At 44.1% G+C, this 23200-nt stretch overlaps 1 protein-coding gene across 6 annotated transcripts in view; it reads right to left on the bottom strand.

The window, feature by feature from the left end:
* Positions 1–19792, bottom strand: part of D2HGDH (FAD-linked oxidases family protein) — a 204358-nt gene extending 184566 nt beyond the window's left edge. The window contains exon 1 of one of the 6 annotated variants that reach the window (XM_087681132.1): positions 19236–19792. The gene's annotated coding sequence lies outside the window, so the exon portion shown is untranslated. The remainder of the gene's footprint in view (positions 1–19235) is intronic. The other 5 variants (XM_087681131.1, XM_087681127.1, XM_087681129.1 and 2 more) reach the window with 5 other exon arrangements.
* Positions 19793–23200: the final 3408 nt, after the last annotated feature.

Here is a 23200-nt window from a genome sequence, read left to right as displayed (position 1 = left end):
GACTTTGGCCGACCTGCCCAGAAAACTGGGCCGACTGCACAAAAACAGCCCCAGTATGGGCTGTGTGTCTCCCGCAGGCTGAAGACTGATAAAAACAGCCACTAAAGGACTGACAGAGCTCCCCTGTCTCCTGTCAGACTCTGACAAGAGCTCACAACCAGGAGATGACAGACTGAGAATGATAAAAATCTCCGTACATGAGCCCGAAGGATCGAGTCCCCTGTAAATAGCGAAGAACCCGCAAGGCTGCCTGCCAGTGATCCTGTGTAGAAGTCTTCATAAAAGAAGACAAGAAAGCCACCACAAAAGAGATATCCGGCCTAGTGTGAAGCAGCCAGATGAGAGAGCCGACAAGGCACCTATAACGAGTGGCATCTGTAAGGGGAACTCCATCTGTCAAAAGCTTGGACTCTGGGTCCATGGGGCATGAGATAGGCCGACACGCGACCATATCAAACTCCGAAAGAAGCTCGGAGATGTACCTGTGCTGCGAGATAAAAATGCCCTGTGCCATCTGATAGATCTCCAGGCCTAGAAAGAAGTGAAGGATCCCTAGATCCGTCATGTCAAACTCCTGCTGAAGAATGGACCGAGTATGCTCCACCTGCTAAGTGTCGCTCCCTGTAATGATAAGATCATCCACATACAAGATAAGGAACACAGAAAGAGAATCCACAACCCGTAAGTAGAGATTGGGATCATGAGCGAAGCGCGCAAAGCCACTTTGTAGAAAGAAGCGGTCAATCCTCTGGTACCAAGCACGAGGAGCCTGCTTCAGGCCATAAAGAGCCTTCCGCAGCCTGTAGACATGATCCTCCTTCCCCTGCACAAGAAAACCAGGAGGCTGTGAAACATAAATCTCCTCCTCAAGAACGCCATTCAGAAAAGCAGACTTGACGTCCATCTGATAAACAAGCCAACGGTGGTGAGCAGAAAGAGCCAATAGAACTCGAATGGTGGACATCCTAGCTGTAGGAGAAAAAGTCTCGAAGTAGTCCAAGCCTGCGCGCTGTGCAAAACCCTTGGCAACAAGCCTAGCCTTATGCTTGTCCAAGGAGCCATCTGCAAGATACTTGGTCTTAAAGACCCATTTCACACCTATCACCTTCCGTTTCTGGGGACGCGGAACAAGCTCCCAAGTATGGTTTCGCTCGATGGAATCGAGCTCGGCCTGCATAGCCTGTCTCCAAATATCCTGTGCAAGAGCCTCCTCCACAGTGGAAGGCTCGGAATCCTGAAGAATCTGTGACATAAGAGCATAGTTCACACATAGTGAACTATCCCGCTAGGCCTGTAAACGGGCTGATCGACGTGGACCTGTAGAAGAAGCAGGAAAGTGAGTAACACCTAAATCCTGCATGAGCCGGCGATACCATAAAGGAATCCTGAGAGACTCCTGCTGCTGCGAGGGAGACCGGGGGGTCTCCGGAACCTGCAAAGCACCCAAATCGAAGAGAGACTCCCCCTCACCGAATGAAGGTAGATCCTCCGCATCAGAAGAAGGCTGTGTATCCCGTGAAGATCCCGAAGTGGAGGTGGAAGAGCTCGTAGAAGACAGAGGCACATCCACCAAAGGGGAAAGGAAAGCCGAAGGAGGAGGAATAGGGGGGGTGCTAAGAGGTATCCTGGAAGGAAGAGAAGGGAGAGAAGGTGTTGGGGGGGGGGGGGGGGGTCCATCGATGACGAAGAAGCACCTGTAATGGAACCATCAATCGGATCCTCAGAGGCCGAAGCCTCATCAAAGATCACATCCCTGCTCACCTCAACCTTCCGCGTCGTCGGGTCGTAGAGCCGATATCCCTTCGTGGTCGTGCTATAACCCACGAAGATAAGCTTTCTCGACTTAGAGTCGAACTTCGTCTTCCTCTTCTTCTTGTCCACATGGACAAAAGCATCGCACCCAAAGATGCGAAAATGGGACACGGAAGGCTTCTTCCCAAAGAAAGCCTCATAAGGAGTCATGTCCTGTAAAGCCGAAGTCGGAGAGCGGTTGCGAATATGCACCGCTGTAGCCACCGCCTCACCCCAAAGGAAATGAGGAAGACTCCTATGCTCCAGCATAGATTAGGCCATCTCCACCATGGTCCGATTCGCACGCTCCACCACACCATTCTCAGATGGTGTGTTCGGATGTGAATACTCCACCCAAATACCATGATCCCTGCAAAACTGAGAGAAAAGGTGAGAAGTGAACTCGCCACCGTGATCAGCTCGAACGCCACAAACCTTGGAAGTTGTTTGGGTCTCCACAAACACCTACCACTCACAGAAACGGGAGTACGCCTCGCTCTTGTACTCCAAGAAATAAGGCCACACATAACGACTAAAGTCGTCCACAATCAACATCAAATACCTGGCCTTCCCAAGGGAGGCCATGCCCATAGGTCCGCAAAGGTCGGTGTGAACCAACTCAAGCGGAGAAGTAGCCCTCCTAGAAGCAACCTGAGGGTGAGGCTGCCTGTGCTGCTTGCCCCTCAAGCAGCTAGGGCACAAAGTGTGAAGAGAAGGGAAATCTGAAAGTCCCTCCACCATCTTCCTCCTAGAAGCCCGCCGAAGAGAATCGAGGTTCAAATGACCATACCGAGCATGCCAAAGCAGCCCAAGCTCATGGGAAGTCCTCGCAGCCAAGGCTGTGAGCGTATAAAGCCCACCCTCTTGTGTACCTGTCCAAAGAGCATCACCTGTAGAAGCATCCTCCACTATGACTGCATCCTGTGTAAAAATGACTCAGGTACCTAGCTGAGTAAGGCCATGCACAGATAATAGGTTAAAACCCAAATCAGGAACATAGAGAACTTGGGCGGAGGAAGACCGCCTGTTAGAAAACATAGGTAAGGTCCCCACGCCTCGAACAGGGACTGTAGAATTGTCACCAATGGTGACTGTACCCCCTCTGGAACGAAGATCCTGAAGCCAATCCTGGCGGAAGGTCATATGTGAAGATGCTCCACTGTCGACGAGCCAAGGCTTCTCCTGTGTGGTAGAAGCTAGGGCTGTATCCTCCTCAACAAAGACATGCACAAACGCAGATTCTGTTGTGGCTGGGGCCGCCTTCGAGTCCTTCTCCTTAGGCTTCAAATGGGGATACTTCTGCCAACACTTCTCCTCGGGATGAGTGCCCTTTCCACAATGGGGACATTTGGGCTTCTTCTCCTTCGCATCCTTCTTGTCCTCCTCCTTCTTGTCCTTAGCCTTCTCCTTCTTTTGTTTCTTCTTCTTGCCGCCACCTGTGCCGGCCATAAATGCCTTGGTGGAGCCACTGGCTCCCACCTCTTTGAGTCGCTCGTCATGCTCCAAGACAAGCGGGGAAAGCTCCTCCCATAGGAGTGTCTCACGGGTCCTCGAGGTGATGAGGCTGGTATAGAAGACATCATAACGGGGTGATGTCAGCTGAGTCAACAGCATCATCGCCATATCCTCAGACGATATCATACGACCAAGAGAGGCTAACTCGCCTCGCATATCCTCCATCTTCGTGATATGCTCCTTCATGGAAGGAGAATCATCAAGACTGAGCATCCGCAACTTCTTCTCCAAGGAAATCTTGTGGGCAAATGTCTTGTGTTGGTACAAAGACGCAAGCTTCTTCCACACTTCCGCCGCGGTCTGTAACCTGTGAACATGTACAAAAACAGAATCATGTAGACTCATAAAAAGAAAGGAACGGGCTCGAGAGTTGAGCCTATCCCATAAGGCTGCACGGTCCATAGAGGTACCATCGGACGAATCCGGGGGGGACGGTCGATGGGTGAAGAAACAAGCTCCCAAAGGTCAAATGTATCTAGGATGCAGGCCACCTTGCACGACCAGAGGGAGTAGTTGGAACCATCCAACTTATCTTCCTTCGGAAAGAAAGGGAGAATCGGCACCTAAATAGAGGGAATCAAGGAAGGCATCCGCACATCTGAAGCAGTCTTCACGGAAGATACCTTCGCGGTAGATGGAACCCTCTGAGATGCATGGACTGAAGAAGGACGAGTGCGAGGAGGTTCTTCCCGACGTCGAACCTCGTGATAATCCCGCCTCCGCTCAGAGGAATGATGAGAAAGAAGTTCATCCTCTGAGTCATCAAAGCCTGAAAACTGGTGAGACATCTTCCAATCTGCAAAAAATACCAAAGAAAGTTGTGCCGATGTCGAAATATGACTAGCAGTCTGGTCACCAACCACCAAGACGCAGGCTGAGAATGCCTACAAACACCTGGATCTGCAAAACGCAAAGATAACTGATGACGATCACCAGAAAAGAGACCACCAGCACCAGGAAACAGCCAAGAAATGAGTCGCCAGCAGGAAATGTGCCGCCTGGAGTGGTAGCAACCTGCAGAACAGCAAAACGCAGGCTGTAGATGAGTCGCCCAGCAGAAGGAGGGACAGCCTGGTGGAAAACGCAGGGTTGTTGGGTCGCTGGATGACGTGGCAGCCTCTGTAGACAGCGTGTACAGAAAACGCAGGCTGAAAAGCCTCCAGAAGATGTCGCCTGGGCAGTTGCTGATCAGATGACAGCAGCAGTGAGGTATCTCTCTCCAGAGGGTATGTCCTCCGTGCTCTCAATCAGGCGATGATACCATGTGAGAGTGCGCAACGGAAGAACACGAACACAGAGGAGAGGAGAGAGAAAGCAGGGAATGAAGGAAGAAAGTCTGCACTGACTGAGATGAATGCTGAATACACTGAAATGGACAGAGCAATCCCTGCACGCAGCCCGGAGCGTCAGTGAGGGCACCAGAACAGACTGAAAGCAATGGCAGCACCAATGCCGAAGCGGGAGACGACGGAGACAGTGCTGAACCTGCAGAATACAATGCTGGGAATGACTAGGGGGCTGCTATATATAGCCCCAGGCCAGTAAACTGGCCGACCTGCCAAATCTGGCCGACCTGGCCAGATTTGGCCGACCAGCCAGATTTGGCCGACCAGCCAGATCTGGCCGACTTTGGCCAGATCTGGCCGACCTGCCCAGAAAACTGGGCCGACTGCACAAAAACAGCCCAGTATGGGCTGTGTGTCTCCCGCAGGCTGAAGACTGATAAAAACCGCCACTAAAGGACTGACAGAGCTCCTCTGTCTCCTGTCAGACTCTGACAAGAGCTCACAACCAGGAGATGACAGACTGAGAAGGATAAAAGAGCAGGCTAACACTTGTAGCCCACAAACACTTGTCTAATGGACTTTAAATCCATCTTATCACACTCCTTCAAAATGTAGACATAGGTGTTACACCCAAAGACCCTGAAATAATACACATCAGGCTTCCACACCAAAGTATGCCTCAAATGGGTCAAGCCTGGAACCACTAATGTGGGTGATCTGTTGTCTTGTACCATGATCTCCTACCTATAAGCCTCAGCCTGAGTCAAATGAGTACATTAGGAGCTCTAAAATTGTCTCTCTATCATTTTATGTACTTAAGGCACTTTAGATGGAGGGTACATTAATGCATTTCTTTTTGGGCACTGTAGGCTGTCTTGGGTGCCCACTTCATAGGCCTGGCCACTTGATTACCAGTTGTGGGTCCAATTTTTCTATTTATAGGCGGCCTGCCCTCTCTTCATCCATGATACATCGCATCATTGTGATCATTCAGTCAGCCCTCCTCATTCTTTTTCATCCCCTTGCTATCATCTAGCGCCCACATAGGCGCTCAATGTTGTGTGTTGGGGTTGACCATTGCAGCCTTGTATCTTTCAGACATTTCAGTCAATTTGTTCATTCTCTCTTGCGTTCATTCAATCTCCTCCTCTCCGTGTTCACTTTCCCTTTCCTTTCCACTATGCACTATGACATGGTATCAAAACCTTGCGTGGGAGCTGGAGTCTACAAAGAGGAGAAATTTGTCTGAGTTAACAGCCAGCTGGATGCCATCTTGGGAGGACTGCAAACCTGTGTTTTCAGATTAGGGCAGCCTGTTTCTTTATCTGCCATAGCAGAACACCTTGCATTGACCAAGGGGATTCCACTCCAGTTCTGGGCTGTGCTCATCCTAACCTAGTGGCTGCTAATTTCTATCTGGCTGTGTTTTGTGCAGGCAACTCATCTATGTGCTGCAATTTTTATGCTGGGCGAGCGTCTTCACTGCTGGACAGCTCTTATTCACTGCCTAGTGACATATTTTGGCAGGGACAGACCTGTGTTTTAAACAAGACAGCACTTTCCTACCTGAGCAACATCCAATCTAGACTGGGCGGCCTGTTTTTCAGGATAGAAGCAGGGCAGATCTGCATTTACAGTCAGCATTGCACTTCTGGGCACTGCTAGTTCTCTACTAGCCCCTAGTTGGCTGCATTTACAAGCTGAAGTCCTGTTTTCATCTGTGTTTACTGCTCAGCCTTCCTATCCAGCATTATGTCACTTCCCCACCTTAGATACTCCCTGTCTACACTGCTGATTTTCAGTCTTATCTGCTATACAACCGATTGATAGGGTTTATTCGCAAGATAAAGCAATGCGTCTGTGGTATGCCTCACTTTCTCAAGAGCCAGTCGTAAAACTTAGGATTATACTCTAGAGTCGCATAATGGTCCATATCCTGTGGGCGAATGCCTAAGTGCGTGATATAAGTTAATACATCAGTCAAGAGGTCACCGGAGTTGAGTCGACTTGCAATGTGAAGTTCCTCCTCCATTAGAATCTTATCCAACTATGGGTGAAGTAGGATATTGTCTTCTAATGGCCAATTCCTAGTTATGGCCAACACTCTAAATGAGATTGGGGCCACATAGGTCTGGTTGTACTCGGAAGTCTTGATGGCACGTCATTGCTCTGCATTGGTCATGATTTGGTAACCCTCTTGAACTTATGAAAGGCGCAAAGCTACTGATGGCACAATCAAGCAATGTGTCCCATTGTGTAGGGTTTATTCACAAGATAAAGCAATGCTTGATGATTCACAAAGAAGGTAAAGGATGTCGCTAGAAGACAGTGTCTAAACTTCTTTGTGGCAAACACCATGGCTAACCCTTCCCTCTCCGTTGTGGAGTCATTCATTTCTGTCTTAGTGAGCCGTCTCCTAGCAAAGTTCACTGGATAGTCTAGGTTATGTTCACTAGAAGATAGTGACTGAACTTCTTTACTGCGAACACCATGGCTACTCTTCCCTCTCCATTGTGGAGTAGTTCATTTCTGTCTCAATTAGCTATCTACTAGCAAAGCTCATTGGATAGCCTAGGTTATGTTCGCCAAGTTAGCACAACATTGCCCCCACGGTAAATTTTGATGCATCAATATACATATGAAAGGTAATGGACCAATCTGGGGCTCGTAAGATAAGAGCTAAAGTTAGAGCCGGTTTAAGCCTTTCATAGGCCTATTGACATATTTGGTCCATTCAAATACTATTAATAGCTTGCATCCCCATTACGGTTATATTAGAAGCAAAATGGGGAAAAAACTTCGTGGAATTGGGAAAGCGATTCGAAATCAAGGGTCTAGCAATCAACACATAACTCAGTAGGACCATCGATAGTATTTGGCCTAAGAAACATTGAACTCCCTTGAAGTTGGTCGAAGAGAGGTGGTCTATAATCACCTTGACTTTAGAGAAGTATGTGGCTATCCCATTCCTCGACACAACGTGCCCTAAGATGCAACCATGCTTCACCCAAAACTGACACTTTTAAGGGGTTTAGTGAGAGACCATATTGTTGACACCATTCAAACACTATTCACATCTTTTCTAAGTGCTCTTCCCAGTTGATGTGGACGCATAGGTCATCGACAAAGACTTCCAACCATTTTTTAAGCATATCCTTGAAGATGGCACACATAAGGCGCTAAAAGGTAGCAGGAGAATTAGTCAGTCCAAACGGCATGACTATGTAGGCAAACACTTCCCATTCGGTGGCGAATGTCGTCTTATGCCTGTCGTCCAAATGGACTTGTACTTGGTTATAGCCTAAGAAGCCATCCAGAAAGCTATAGGCTTCCTATCCTGCCACTCTCTCTAGCATGTACTCCATGTATGGTAGTGGGTAATTGTCTTTCTTGGTGGCTGTGTTGACCCTCTTATAGTTTACGCACACTCGAATCTTTCCATTCTTTTTTATTACTATGACTATGGGCAACACCCAATCTGTGTACTCTATCTCGTAAATGAATCCTCCCTTCAATAGCTTATCAATCTCCTCCTTTATGGTGTGTGCATGCTTAGGATTCATTGCATATGGTCGTTGCTCGACTAGTATTGCTTCATGGGTCATGGGAATATTGTAAGTCACCATACTCAGATCTATTTCCTTTTGTTTGTCTAAGGACCATGCAAACACATCAATGAACTCCCTTAGGAGATTTATGAGATCATGCTCTTCCTTCTCAGTTAGGTTGTCCACTATGTACACAGGTCGAGACTTGTTCTCCTTTCTTGCCAAGTTGACCTCCTTAACCTTGGCTAGTCCTTCGACGGGTTCATTTGCTCATCCTCTCCACTTGGCCCCTACCAACACCACTATTCTATCCCCCTTTTTGTACTTCGTGAAGCGCTTAGGCAGGTCCTAATGTTTCTTTTGTTGTTCAACTTCTGACGACTTTGACCGTTTCCTTTTCTCCTCCTTTAGCCATCTGCGCCTCAGGTGGACCAGAAGGTCCCCCTTGGTGCATCGGGTCCCAAGTGGTCGAGGTATTTTGGAGTTACTATCAAAGCTCACCTCTAACTCGAAATTGTACTCGTCATCCTCACAAGAAGAGGCTATCTCCCCTAGTGCTCACAACTCTGAAGCTGACTCCACTTCAAATAGTGGTGTGGTACAAGGATGAATTAGTCCTACTTATTCATAATCTACCACCTCAAGACATTCTAGCCAAGCTCAATCGCAATCTACCTTGGCAACTCCTTTGATCACTTGAAACATGTTGACCTCTCAGGGTTTAGTGTCCACTCTGATTTGCTCAATCACTCTTCCATCCATGTCATATTCTATGGTCCCTACTTCACTCTCCTCACTGATGAAACAACAGTCTCGATACCCATCATGAAAATCCTCATACTGGAACTGTGTGTCACTTACAGAGTTCTCACTTCCGAGCTCTATCGCACTTAGTCATGAGAGTCTAGTTATATGACAAATTCAGCTCGTGCACCTTAATCCGTTGGCACTCTTTGCTTTCCACAAAATCCTTGAGAGGCTTTAGATTGGCAGCTAGATTACCCGCAAGCTAACCTGACAGGTACTCAAGGATTTTGTGAAATTTCAATTTGTTTAATGGGACACAATAGGTGGCTGGCATTGGTTGACCCATTGAACTCCCAGCCATCATGCACAAGGGTACAGCGGATAGGTTAGAAGTGATGGCAATGTTAGGATTGCTAGCTAAGTCTACGCTTGCATAGATTCACCCTCATCCTCCAAGAACAAGAGATCAATGGTTGCCAATATGTGCATCCAGTCTTGCTCATCCTTAGGGCAAGAAATGTACCTTGTTAGAGGTCCATAATCGCTTCTAGGCCTCGAGTCGCCCTTTAGCAAGGTAGAGATAGCATCTAAGTCCACTAGTGAGGTTTTCCATATGTCCATCTCTACTCAAATTGCTTCTGATCTATTGCCTAAGAATATCAGGCCATTACCCTAGTCCTCTATCACTCTGGCATTCCTCATCCAAGGTCTACCGAGCAAGATATCATAATCCACTCCCTTCATAACGATGAAGTTCACTGAGAATTGGATTCTCATTTAAAGGCCAGTTCTTCAGGCCTTCGAAATGTCTAACCTTCATCCCATTCGCTAGAGTAACATTGAACCCTGCAGTTTCCATGGATGGGTTTCCCCAGGCTTGCAAGACTATGTGACTAAGTACACTAACCCCTGCTCCTGTGTCCACTATCCCCTTTCGTATAGTATCTCCTAAGGCAATGACACGTTCAATCCACTCCCAAAAAGATATTTACTTGTGGAGACTTAGACATTTGATTCAGCATTAGGCATAGTATGTGTGTCACTGCATCGTGGTCTAGGAAGTCTTGTTGTTTATGTTCATTATTATTGCGTTCTACCCATTGCTTCAATTCTTGCCAAGGGGCAAAGTTTTGCCTAAGCAATTCTCCCAACAATGTCACAGGAGTTGTTATTAGTGTGGTTAGCAATTTTCCATCCATCTTTCCCTCCTCAACTTCATGGGCTCCCTGCCAATACTCGTGAGTCGTTGGCGTAGTCACAGTCCCCTTATTCTACCCATGCAGTTAGTCACGTGGTGGTGGTGTCGCTCCTGCCCTAAGATATGTGGGAGAGACTGGTGGGCTCATGGTTGAGAGTTCGTTAATCTCATCCTCAACGATAGGTTTGACATCTTGAAGGTGAGCTTACGCTTCTTTTATCCACTCCTTGACCTTGTCCGTAACCCTCAGCTGTTGATTGGGGTCAGGGTACTCTCCAACCTTAGCGCTTCCATTCTCGCTCATCTTAGGAGCAGATGTTTTTGCTTCGATATCAATGACATGTTTTCCTCTGGTTAATGTGGTCTCACTCTCAGTCTTAAGCATTATTTTTGCCTCGGTTCTCTTTTTCCTCTGTCGTTGACTGCTCTTCCCTAAAGAGGATGCATCCAAGTTGCTAGGTCTAGGTAATGAGATACCGCCCTACTTTGTTTGAGCTCGTGTCATGACATTTAGGGGAATAGGTGTGGCATTGTTGTCAGGTGACTCAACACAGAAGAGTCCGAGTGGCACAGATGGTACGATAGCCGAGCTAGTGGAGGGTTTCTGCCTAAGGCAATCAGCAAACAAATGTGTAACTTTGCATTCGGGGCATCTCAAGTCGGCCTTCTCTCTATTTTCTTGCTCCTTTTCAGGGCAGCAAGATGAGATATGCCCTAGATAGCCACACAACCACCATGCTATGGGTTCCTAGTTTTGGGCTCCTTTTGGCCTCTACATCTTCCTCTGCCTAAGGCCATGGCCGGCACAGGTCTATAGTCCGTCAATATGGGATTACCCTCTTCGTCATAATAGACATAAGGGTTCAAGTAAGAATCTTCATCCAATGGTTCCTCCACGAAGTGCATTGGAGCATCGCTTGGTGGATAGGTTACAATAGGACTTGGAGGTCTAGGGATTCCGTCAGGTTGATGTCTATCCTTGGGGCGGCTAGATTTGAATCTTTAGGCGCAGGGAGAGCCAAAGGGGCTTCCCTTCCAAAATATGATTGCCAACACATGTCTAGTCTATCAATATGGGATTACCCTCTTTGTCATAACAGACATAAGGGTTCGAGTAAGAATCTTCCTCCAGTGGTTCCTCCACAAAGTACATTGGAGAATCACTTAGTAGATGGGTCACGAAAGGTCTTGGAGATCTAGGGATTCCCATTGGGTTGATCTCTATCCTTGGGGAGGCTAGATTTGAATCCTTAGGCGCAAAGAGAGCCAAAGGGGCTTCCCTTCCGATATTACGGCGGTAGAGTGTAAGATTACTGGTAAGGCAACCGTCTTCGCAACAGGCAATGCATGGTGTCATGCCCAAATCTTCCGTAATCGGCACAAGGCCTTGACTTGGGATCGGGACATTTAAAAGGCAGATCGTTCCCTCTATAGTGCAAACACTGCACATGAGGTCGTACTGGCCTTTGTATTCACTCTTGCAGTTTGGCCAGCTCTGATTTTAGATCAGCTATAGCTTGGGTCTGGTCAACACTCTTCCCTTTTTCTTATTCACTAGGGACTACTCGTTCACTAGTTATTGTAGCTCTCTCGATGTTCCTAAATGCATTGCTACCTTGCTGCGCAGCTCGAGAACTTCTCTCCATGAGTAAGTCATCTATCCATATGGCCTCCTCAAAGACTCTTGCAAGCACGTCCCTTTGCATGTTCGAGTTGCTTGCAAGGCCTTATAGAGTTCTTTGTTGCGGATTCCGTTAATGAATACGGTAGAGACCGCTCTCTCATTGGGTCGCTCAACTGCAGATATCATCTTATAGAGACTCCTCACATATGTGATGTAGTCTCGTATCCTCTTTGTCTTTCTGGCTGACATTCATTAGCTTAACAATGAGGTTATCGGAGTATCCTATCTCTGAGAATCTCTTGATGAAGAGATCCTTCAACTGAGTGAAGTTATTACATTCAACGTTGTCTAGACTAGTAAACCAAGTCTGTCCCTTATCTCCCAAGCAAAGACCGAATGCTTATGCTTGTTGAGCGGGGTCCGTGAGGTTATTAGCCTCGCACACTTGCTCAAACTGCTTGACAAAGCTGTAGGGGTCATTGATTGCCTGGTATTTATCAACTTGCTTTGTAACTATGGATATTTTCGTTTGGCTCCTAGCATTTGAGGTAACTCCCAACTCAGCTAGCAATGATGCCGCCAAGGCTGCCCCACTTTGCTCAGTGCTGGTATTGTCCAGTAATCTTTTTGTGAGTAGCTCGCTTACTATAAGGTCAGCTTCCAGGACTCTCTCCCTATCGGCATTGCCTCCCATTCTGTTCCTACCTAAGGTGGCTAGAAACCTGTGAATCTCATTGAGCTCTCTCTCCTAATGCAACCTCTAAGCCCTTTGCTCCTGGCTATAACTTACAATGCGATCCTTGCTAGTCTCCTCTCTTCCTTAAGGTTGGCTATGACATTGGCTACTGGTCTTCCATGGTGCGCTATCCTCGTCTACTAGTCGTATTGTATAACAAGTCGCCAGATGTCGTCCGGGTGCTCCACCATGTTAAGGTCAAGGTTGAGGTCAAGACTGTTCTCGTTCGAGCTGATGCCTATCATAGTAGTTTCCTCCTAACCCACTAGTGCGTCTATGAGGTCAACTCAGCCGGCTAAAGATGTATCCCTAATCTCGGCAAGCCTTTCCTTCTCTCGGCAGTGTGATGGTTTTGTCTCCTCTACGTCTTTGTTCCTGGTGTTCTGAATCACTTCTCTGATCCTTGGGGTTGTACTCCTACTCATGGGTTCGTTTTTAGCTTAATCCCCCTTAAGGTGTTCTTTGTTAATCCAACAGTTTACAAATGTGCAACCCTCATACACCAGCAGTGCAACTTGATGTGCACTGTGTGAAATCGGGCTTTCCAGCTTTCACATGTGCTTAAATGCCTACACTGCCGAGTGTAACCTTTGAAGGAGTCAATTGTGTCAATCAATTTCCTATTCTTGCTGCTTTTGGAGGGGGTTTTGATTAATCCTAACAGTTGAAATTGGATTCTCTACGGGTCATGATAGGTGGTCTATCAGGCGTTCAGCCAAGTGAGTCAACTTGGGCACCTATCCAGGTAGCGGCCAATGGTCGGTTCTTTCAATCCCCCCACGGATTGCTAGGTTGAGGTTTTTTAAGTATAAACAATCCTATGGCTTCATCTATTGGTCCCGAATTCAACTTGGTTGCTGGTCAATTGGAAATAGGCCCTAGCAAGCCCCAGAATGGTCAAAAATCGGTCAAAACAGAGTTCTAGACAATTAATTTGAGTCCCGTCCAAGTGGCTATCTAAGGCCCCAAGTTTGGCGAGTAGTCAAACCAGTCCGAGTCAGGCGTCCAAGTGGTCACTTAAGTGGCTCGAACATTCGAGCCAAAAGGTCACAACTCGACTATCCAAGGCCTATGGACCGTGGTCGCTATTCGAGCGGCGCCTGAAAACCCACCAAATGGCACAAATATCCTGTTTTACAACTTAATGCTCACTATTGAATGCACCCAAGATTCCAGAATAATGCAACAATTAGCAACAAGGATTCAAAGCATACCTGGAAGGGCCAAATGCATCAAACGCAAGGATCGTAGGTGTTGTAGCCTGCAAACCTGTCACTCCCTATCTCTCTCTCACTAGCTCTCTCTCAATCTCATTGAATGCAAATGAGCTCTCTCGTCCCCTTTTTTCCCTTTTGTGTTTTCTCTTGCTCCCCTTACACTCTGTTTTCCTCCCAGTCCCCCTATTTCCTAGTTATCTAAAGACTTATCTTTTCATTCTTTTTCCTTATTTTCCAAATCTTAATGTCTCAAATCTAATCAAAATACACAACTCTTACTCTAACCAATGCACAGAAAGCTTCCTAAACCTAAACTAATCCACAAAAGAGATCGAATAGCCTCCAACTCCCTTGCCTCCTACCTAAAACCAAGTGCCATTTCAGAGTTCAACTACTACTTTGTTACTCGATTTACAGCGCATAAGCAATCAACCTTGAATCCGTTGGTCCCGACAACAGAACCAAAATGTGGGAGCTCTTGCTTGACCACCAATACCCATGAACCACTTATTTTTTCAAACGTTTCAAGCCAAGTGAAATGGCTACCTCACATAGCTATGCCCACTCTCACACCTACGAGTGTAGTGAGCTTACCTTCATGCCCGATCGAGTTGCCTCCTCCCACAAGCTCTCCGGCAGCTCCACGATCCAATGTGCCAGCTCAAGCGCACTCGATCCTCAAGCTCTAAGCTCCAAGATCCATTGCCACGCACAAGACAAGAAAAGAGAAGAGGAGAAGAAGAAGAGAGAAGAAGATGGAGAGCTTCTCCACCACGGTCCCTCACCCTCACACACTCACTCCCTCACAGTCCATCTCTCAAGCACAAGCACAAGCAAGAGCAAGAAGGAGAAGAAGAGAGTTCGTTTTGGCCACACACAAGAATGAGCTTCTTTATTTACTTTTTGCATTTTTATACGTGCCCTTCTCCTCTTGGACACCCATCCCTTTTTTACATGACCGGTCATTTTAGCCTAGGTCCTCTTTCTCTATTCCCTTCTTATTTTCATTGTTCCTTCACCCATGCCCCCGTCTATATTTACAAATTGCACAAGAGAGAGCCTGGCGCTCTTTCACAAGGATTTAGGGCGCGCTTTTATATGTAAAATGTGCCTTTCCCCTATTGCACTTGCCTTGGACTTTTGAATTTCCTCTATTTTTCCATTGGGCCACTTTTTTTTGCTTTGTCTTGTGTCTTTTTTATTTTCTTTTGCTATCTTTTCGCTTTCTTTGCACCGGGATTAACACTACACAAGCCAAAGCACATGATCATACTACAAATTTTGCATCAGCTTTACATGAATTCAAAAAACGATATAATTTCTCAAGTTTCAATCCATATGTTGCAGCATGTTGCTACCGATTCTTCCAACCACTTCTACATATCCCCTTTGCCAAAGTTGGCTCAAGAGGCAACCCTTTCTCAGTTGCATGAATTTTCCATCTTCCCAAAACACCAAGTTCTTTGCTTCTACATCACGATAAGCCATACACTCCCACTTTTCATGCTGCAAGCTATCACACCATATACATCATCTCTCAAAACCTTCTCTAACAAGCCTCTATGCTACTGCCCACCCCTTCTCTTCCACTTTCTCATCCAATTTTACAACCTTTGAGTGAAGGTCTATCATATTCAAGTGCAAGTCATGCAAGCTTTTCATCAATTCATCCATAACATCTCTTTTTGGGTCAGACCAACAGGCATAACAGGTTATTCAACCATAGATACAAATGGCTTTGCTGCAATTTCAAGACTTTTCATAAAAACTGTAGGCGTAGACCTTGCTCCCAATCTCAGTCTTATCCTTTCTCGATTCACAATCATATTTATAGCAACAATGATATGTGCCCACTCAGATTTTAGCGAAGTTTCTTAGGTTTCATCTTCTAGCTAACCAATCAATTTCCAAAAATAACTCAACTTTTTCACTTTCCAATGACTATCGGTCATCCACATCCAACTGTGCATAACAGCCTTCAAATTTACATAGCAAGGCTATAGCAACAAGACCCTTATTAGGTTTTTCCACCCAATCTGTAAATGCCTTCAGTGTAACTAATCTTGTGTCTTCGAGGAAAAAATCCTCTCTGAGAGCCTTCTTAAAGGCAGCCCAATCAGCATCTCTTCGATACAATTTAGCCAATTGTTCTTGCAGTGCATGCAAAACAAGACGGAAAAAATATTAGCTAGTATTCTTCATCAATGAACTTTATTAGCATTGGCACTCTTCTTGTCACACTCAAATCTGCATCTTCTTTGGCCTTTTGCCACATCTAGGATTTGAGAGGGAGTGTTAGCATTCATGTCTTATAGCGTCATCTCCTATCTCTGAGTCTCAATCTCTAAGTCAAATGAGGACATCACAAGCTTTGACATTGTCTTTGTCTATCATTTTATGTGCTTTAGACGCTTACGATGGAGGGTATATTAGTGCAGTTCATTTTGGGCACTCTAGGTTGTCCTGGGGGCAGCCACCTTATTACCAGTTGTGGCCCTACTTTGCCTATTTATAGATAGCCTACCCTCTCATTCATTCATCGCATTATTGTGATCATTCAGCCAGCCCTCTTTCATCCCCTTGATACCATTTAGCACCCACATTGATGCTTAGTGTTGCATGTTAGGGCTGGCCGTCGCAACCTTGTATCTTTCAACCATTGCAATCAATTTGTTCCTTCTCCCCTACGTTCATTTAGTCTCCTTATCTCCATGTTTGCTTTCCCTTTCCTTTCCGTTGCATACTCTCACACAAGAAGGCTTGTGACTTCAACTATAAGAAATAGACCCAAATCATCCACAATACACATGATATATTTAATGCCCTTAACGAACTAGCTCCTCCCACTTTTGATGGTGTCAACCCGCCCTGGAGTAATCAAAGAAGAATGCAAACCACTATATCCAAGGGGTAGCTCTGTCAAAAGAGTAACAACCACATCCTCTAAGAGGAAACCACATTCCTTGCATTGAGGATCTCCACATGTGGTTGTTGAAATTTGTTTATGCGATTCTTTATCAACACAAACTTAGGTCCACATCTACACCTCAAAAGACACCCTCTTCATTGGTGTCATCGGCCATATTTGTGCGCACCCTATTGAGATAACAATGCATTATACACTGATTAGCTCTTTATTATCGCCTTAAAAACATGCTTATTACCAAAAGTTTCATTAAATGGCTGCTTTTCTAGAGAGTTTTTTGTCCATATGTCAAACCCTAATTTTGGAGGATCCATTTATCTATAAATAGACAAGCTGCCCAACACTCAGCCCTATCTCTTTTTGCACATTGCTTGTGCCCTATTCTCTGCTGTCCACATTCCTTCTGGCAGATATCTCAGTTTGAGTGGTTGTCCAGCAATCAAGCACCTACTACTATCCCTCCATCAGTTATTGGCAACAGTTTTCAGCCCTTCCACCTGGCATTTGCTGATCAGTGTCAGTTCTCAGCCTGCACTCAACTGTTTGCAGCCATTGCCCACTGTCAAACATGTTTGTGTTTGTTGCTGCCAGGTCTGTTACAGCCTGCATTTGCAGCATATCTACTGTCGTCATCATCAGCAAGGACAGAATACTGCTGTGTTTTAACTTTACACTTCCCAGCTGCCACCTGCATCATCCTGGCACTCTTATGCCTGCTGCCCATTGTTTGTACTTCTCTAATCGTGTTCAGCCTGATCCAGACTCACCAAATCTGTGTTTACTGCTGTTGATCACATTTGGAGGCTGTCTGTTGCATTTTTTTCTCTCCAGCTCATACCGCTACCTCGGTCCTTCAAAGACACGAGAGTTTGAGGTTCTGTATTCACTATCTATAATGTGTTTACTGCATTGAGCTTGTATCTATTCATCCATTATTCTTCATCTTCTGTATTGTGGTCTCTAAGTTACCCTAACCCTACTAAGTTCTTTTATCAATCTGCACTTTGTCATACAATTGTGTTTGTATTCTGTGTTCGAATATTTCTTTACACATCTATCACGTGCTTCCCATGACCAATGACCGCCAGTGTGCATGAGAGGCATATAAACAAGCCAATGTGAGCATTCAGCTTGCCCTAATGGATTTGTGCCTTTTCTAACGCCACTTGCTTAGAGCAAGAAAGGGTGGAAGAATCTTTGACCATCCAATGGAAAATGGCTTTGGTCATGAGCTCCACTAGATTGTGGAACTCTAGGATCACCTCCTATTATAGGTGCAGCTTTTACTTCTCAGCACCACAAGCTGATTCAAGTGTCTATTCCTTCTTTTCTCAGACAATTATGGTGGATTGAGTTTTATTCCCAACTCAACCACCACTGATTTTCATCACCAAGATCCTTGGTCCAATGCCTTGGTCTCTTTGGGGTGGAACCTTTTTGGTAAAAGAGGGTGAAGTTGTCTTTCGCTCCCTTGGGCACCTTTATGGACCTAAGAGGGGGGTGTTGAGTCTTTAAAATTAAAGGCTTGTACTAACACAAAATTATCATGCATTTTGGCCTAATTTCGCTCCACAATAACAGCCCCAAAAATATTTATCTATAAGAAAGGCATTGTTTTTTTCAATAGGATAAATGCCCAAATATCCCCTATACAAGGACACATTGTAGGCATTCCTCAACACTCACTCATTATTGTCATTCCTTCCACCCCTCTTCTCAGAGCATTCTTCCTTCTCTTCAGCCATCTCACACTCCAGCCCAGCCTAAGGAGGTGCCACCCTACTGTTAGGAGGCGTCACCCTACTGTCAAGGGGTATCATCACCCTGCAAGCCGGTTGCTGCTGCCCTGTCCTATAGGACATGGTGACTGGTCAGCCCCTAGAGAAGTCATCGCCATTCTGTTCCTGCTATGGCCCTGCTGTCGCACAGAGTGAGCTGCCAAATTTCCACATGGATAATAACCTTCGTGCTAAATTTCAGCATAAGGTAAGGTCCTCCTCCCTTCAAGCTAAATATTTATTTCTTGCAGCAAAAGGCATATGGCAATGCAATCGATAGAATATGGGAGAAGACTTTCTCTTAGGCTGTAAGCCCGGATGTCAAGGGGCAGAATTGCATTGATACTGTAACCAGATTCTCAAAGGGCTATGGAAAAGAAAGAGGAAATTGGCTATTGAATTGATGTAAGGGCCAGAGCTAATGTGTTTGTTGCTCTTACTGGTGCTAGTAAGAATCCGATAAAGCTTCGGCTAATTCAGGGTCTTGAAGATTAACTGCTTGGCCAAGACCAGAGCAAAAGTTTGATGCTGTAAGGTGGTGTTTGGCATGCGTATGATAGCCATACTGCTGAGTTCCAACATATGATGAGGTTTCAAGTCGCTTAATTCCAGTAAGTTCGATTCCGGTCCCTTTATTGTTATTGAAAGGCACAATTAGTGTCCACACATCATCCCGATGTACTAGCAGGTGAAAGACAACTTGGGTTTGCGAGTTCTCCTCTGAACTCCTTGCCGTACAATCAATTCTAGTAAAAGCAATCGAGATGGAGCAAAATTTGAGCTGAATCAAGCCATCGAACGACATTGCCAAAGAAAATTAAACAACTAATATTCATATCGTAATGAAATAATAGAATGAGAAAGCTTACGATCCAGCACTGAATTTCCGAATAAATCTGCACGGCAGCATTGCGCCTTTCTTTTACTGCGAGTTATAATGCGAGAAAGATCGGGAAACAGCACGCTGGTCGGCTGGTCTCTTTTTGTGTGTTTTCTATTTTACACCGACGTGTGCTTTCTTCTATTGAAAATTTTTGAAACGCTGTTCGAGTAGGGTAAACTAGCTCTGTGGAGTCTGGACCCACGTAGACGGCATGTAAAGCAATGGTGTTTAACCCCGCCCCCAATGTTTACCCCCTCATATAAGCACACATAACCTTATCAACGGGGTCGTGATGTAGTGGATCGAGTATGGGTTGAGTTGTAGGAGGGGTGCATGTGTTCCCGAATCCCTTGCGACATATTGCAAATCTATTCATGTCCAAACACTCACTCACTCACTGTGGGTCGAGTTGTAGTGGGTGCGTGAGTTCAATCTCTGCGTTCTCGAATCCCTTGAGACATATTACAAATCTATTCGCGTCCAAACGCTTACACAACCCTCTTATGTAATATGACTCCCACCCATATCCCATATGGAAATTGGAATCCCTTCTCTCTCTCTCTCTCTCTCTCTCTCTCTCTCATCCCTAGAATGGTGGGATATGCGCTAAAAGCATCTTGAGATTGTTCTTACAACATACAAACCGCTCTCTTCTCTTTTTCTCCTTCTTCTCTCACTCTTTACGCACGCATGCATGCATGCACATGTCTATGTGTATGTTGTGATAAAGAGTTACAATCACATAACCCTCTAAGATTGACCCCCCATCCATATTTGACCCATGCTTCGTTTCACTTTTTCCTTGAAGTTATCTAGTTCTCCTTTAATATATATACACAAACTAATTGTGAAGGGATCAATCCCAAATACTATACTTTAAATAAAAAAGATAATAATCTAATATTTAGAATATTAAAATTCTTAATTTTCTAAAAAATAAATTAAATAATTTAACTAAAAATTGAGATAAGTTAGGGAATTTTATGTGTTTAAAAATAAGTGATAAATTCAATGGTTCGCATACGAGGAGGTGAAAATCAGGCATAGTCATTTACTAGGAAAATTTGGGTACGTTACATTATCTTACTCATTTGGTGGGTTGATCGAAGAGAACATGAAATTTTTAAAAAATGTTTCAACTTCACAATTGCAAGAGTAATATTTTAACTCTCAATCTCCCTCTCAAGTTCTTGATGTTCTTGATGATATGAATTCATTACGTAACATTGCATTCTTTTTGGATGGTCAAGATGGATCAGGGGAAATATATATGTATAGTCGCTTCATTCACAAGATTGCAAGGCAAGGGAAAATTCATACTAGCAATTGCATCCTTGGGTATTGTTGCATTGTTGTGGCCAGAAGGACAAATTGCACACTCAAGGTTCAAATTTCCATTAGAGGTAAAAGAACACATTTTCCTGTAATATTCATATACACATGACTAGTTGGTGGAGTTGGTAAGGGTAGCATGTCTTGTAATCTAGGACGAGGCATCAATGATGATGCAATACTTTATCATTCTCCACTGTGGGATCATTTTACATTGTCTCAAAATATGTGGGTATCCATACAAGGAGAGAATTTAGAGAATCTAATTGGCTTCTCTCTCTTAATGACAAAAGAAACTATTTGGATTATCTTATGTCCATTGTTTATATGGATAGCCTTTCAAATCATGATTATGCATAAATTTGGCCTCTACACACAAGGATGTTAATGCCTTGAATATTGTTGCTTTATAAACAATGCCTGGTGATTCTCATTTTTGCTATAATGTCGATTCCTTTATTCCACTAAGCACTTTAACTCCATTGGTCTCAGTGGTAGTTTTCCTCAACATTGCTTGGTGCTGGGGAAAAAAAAAGCTCATATGATACTCCTAAGAAACTTGAATCTTGAAATGGGCTTGTGCAATGGTACTATATTGATATAAAGGCAGTTTTGTAGGAAAGTCTTAGAGGACGATGTTATTACAAGGATGAACACTTGTAATATTGTCTTCATACCTAGAATCACATGTATTCCAATTTCAACAAGATTTCTATTCATAATGAGAAGAAGGCATATTCTCACTCGACTTACTTTTGCAAGATAACAAGTCTCAAGGTCAGACATTGACATATCAAGGACCATATCTCAAGACCCCAATATTCTCCCATGGGAAGATCCATGTTGCATTCAATCATGTAAAGTATGCTAGTTCTATTAAGGTTTTGTTAGAGGACAAGATTGCAATACCACGACAAAAATTGTATATCATGAAGTTTTGCAAAGAATTGAAGTGAAATTTTTTCCACTTGCTTTATTCACTTGATGGCGGCCTATTTGGATATCATCTCACTTTTTTGTTAGTATTATACAATAGGATTTTCCTTTTTTTTCTAAGATTGACATGTATGATTGTTGAGTTTTGCTATGTTGAGTAGACTTCCACATGGCAATGATGAGTTTTGCTATGTTAAGTAGACTTCCACATGGGAATGAAACACTAACAATTTTCCATCTTTGAAGTCCTTGTGTCCATTTTGAATATAGTCCTTGCCACATTTCTAAAGACAATACCTATGGGGACCATGTAAGACCTAAAACTATATTGGCTTCTTGAAGACGCTTATCTTTTTTATGTCACTCAACATGGTATGAACTTTTTGACACATTGCATGCAATTTTTAAACAATTGCATACATATGCCCTTTTGATATTGAATTCAAATTTGAACTTATTTTTGCATTGCTTGTTAATACTTGTGTGGCTCTCAACAATCTCATGGAATGTCATGGACACTTTCTTGCCTCTTATCCATTTTCCGTGCAAATATCATTCTAGTTATGGAAAATAACTATGCACCTAAACAACAATACTTTCATTGGCTCTACTACAATTTGTGTGGCTCTCAACAATTTCATGGAATGTCATGGACACTTTGTTGCCCCTTTCCATTGTTAGTGCAAATACCATTCTGGTTATGGAAAATAACTATGCACCTAAACAACAATACTTTCATTTGCTCTACTACAATATAGCTAGTAGCTAGAAGTATGAATGGTGACATCATTGAGATGTTTATTCATGTCTAAATTGTATAATGATCTCTAGTCTAGATTGATAGGTCCAAAAGTCTAACGTAAGTGAACTCAATACTTTGATCCTTTGTCTATTTTTAATGCTCTTTGACTCTGTGTGTGTGTGTGTGTGTGTGTGTGTGTAATTTTCTTCAAAGTAAAGCACAACCCTAGCTAATTATTATTAAAGGGTATTTAATTTTAAATTACAATCTTCACCCTATGCATTTGCAAATGAATACAATACATATAAAGAAAAATAAATGAGTGCCTTTCAATGTATGCTAATGCTAAATACTATGAGGTTTCTATGACCATGCATGTGCATGTGTCATGATTATGAAAATGGAAGGTGCCAATTAAGTATGGTGTGAAAGTCATGCATTGTGTGAAGAGTACTTGGATGGTAATAGTATTATCTAACTTAAAGAGTGAATGAAGCTTAACCTAAAGAAAGCATGTACAAATTGAATGTTTTACATAATATGCACACATATGCCAAGTTGTATCATACAAGACATGTTATTTGAGTTTACTATGGTTTTCTAAATTATGCAAACATCTGCCCTTTCAATAATTATATAACTTATATTATTTGGGTTTTATGTGCTTCCATGCTTAAATACCTCAAAAAGGCAAAGTGTGTCATAATATCTAAGCTTCATCTTGGTGAAACTTGAACCTTGGTAGTAATAACCTTGGTTTGCACATCCCACCCACTCTGAATAAGACAATAGAATCTACAATTCTATCCCATTGCTAGAGAGCTAAGTTACATTAACAAATCAACTTACACTCTCCACCTAATACATTTGGGGTTTAAACAATAACCACCTTTCTTTAGAATGTTACACACAGATTGAGTCATTCCTACATATGCATGCAA

Source organism: Lygodium microphyllum, chromosome 7 (genome assembly GCF_053477565.2).
Source record: "Lygodium microphyllum isolate KBCC chromosome 7, Lygodium_microphyllum_v1.1.10, whole genome shotgun sequence".
NCBI lineage: Eukaryota > Viridiplantae > Streptophyta > Polypodiopsida > Schizaeales > Lygodiaceae > Lygodium > Lygodium microphyllum.
This window is presented reverse-complemented; position numbering and strand designations above follow the sequence as displayed.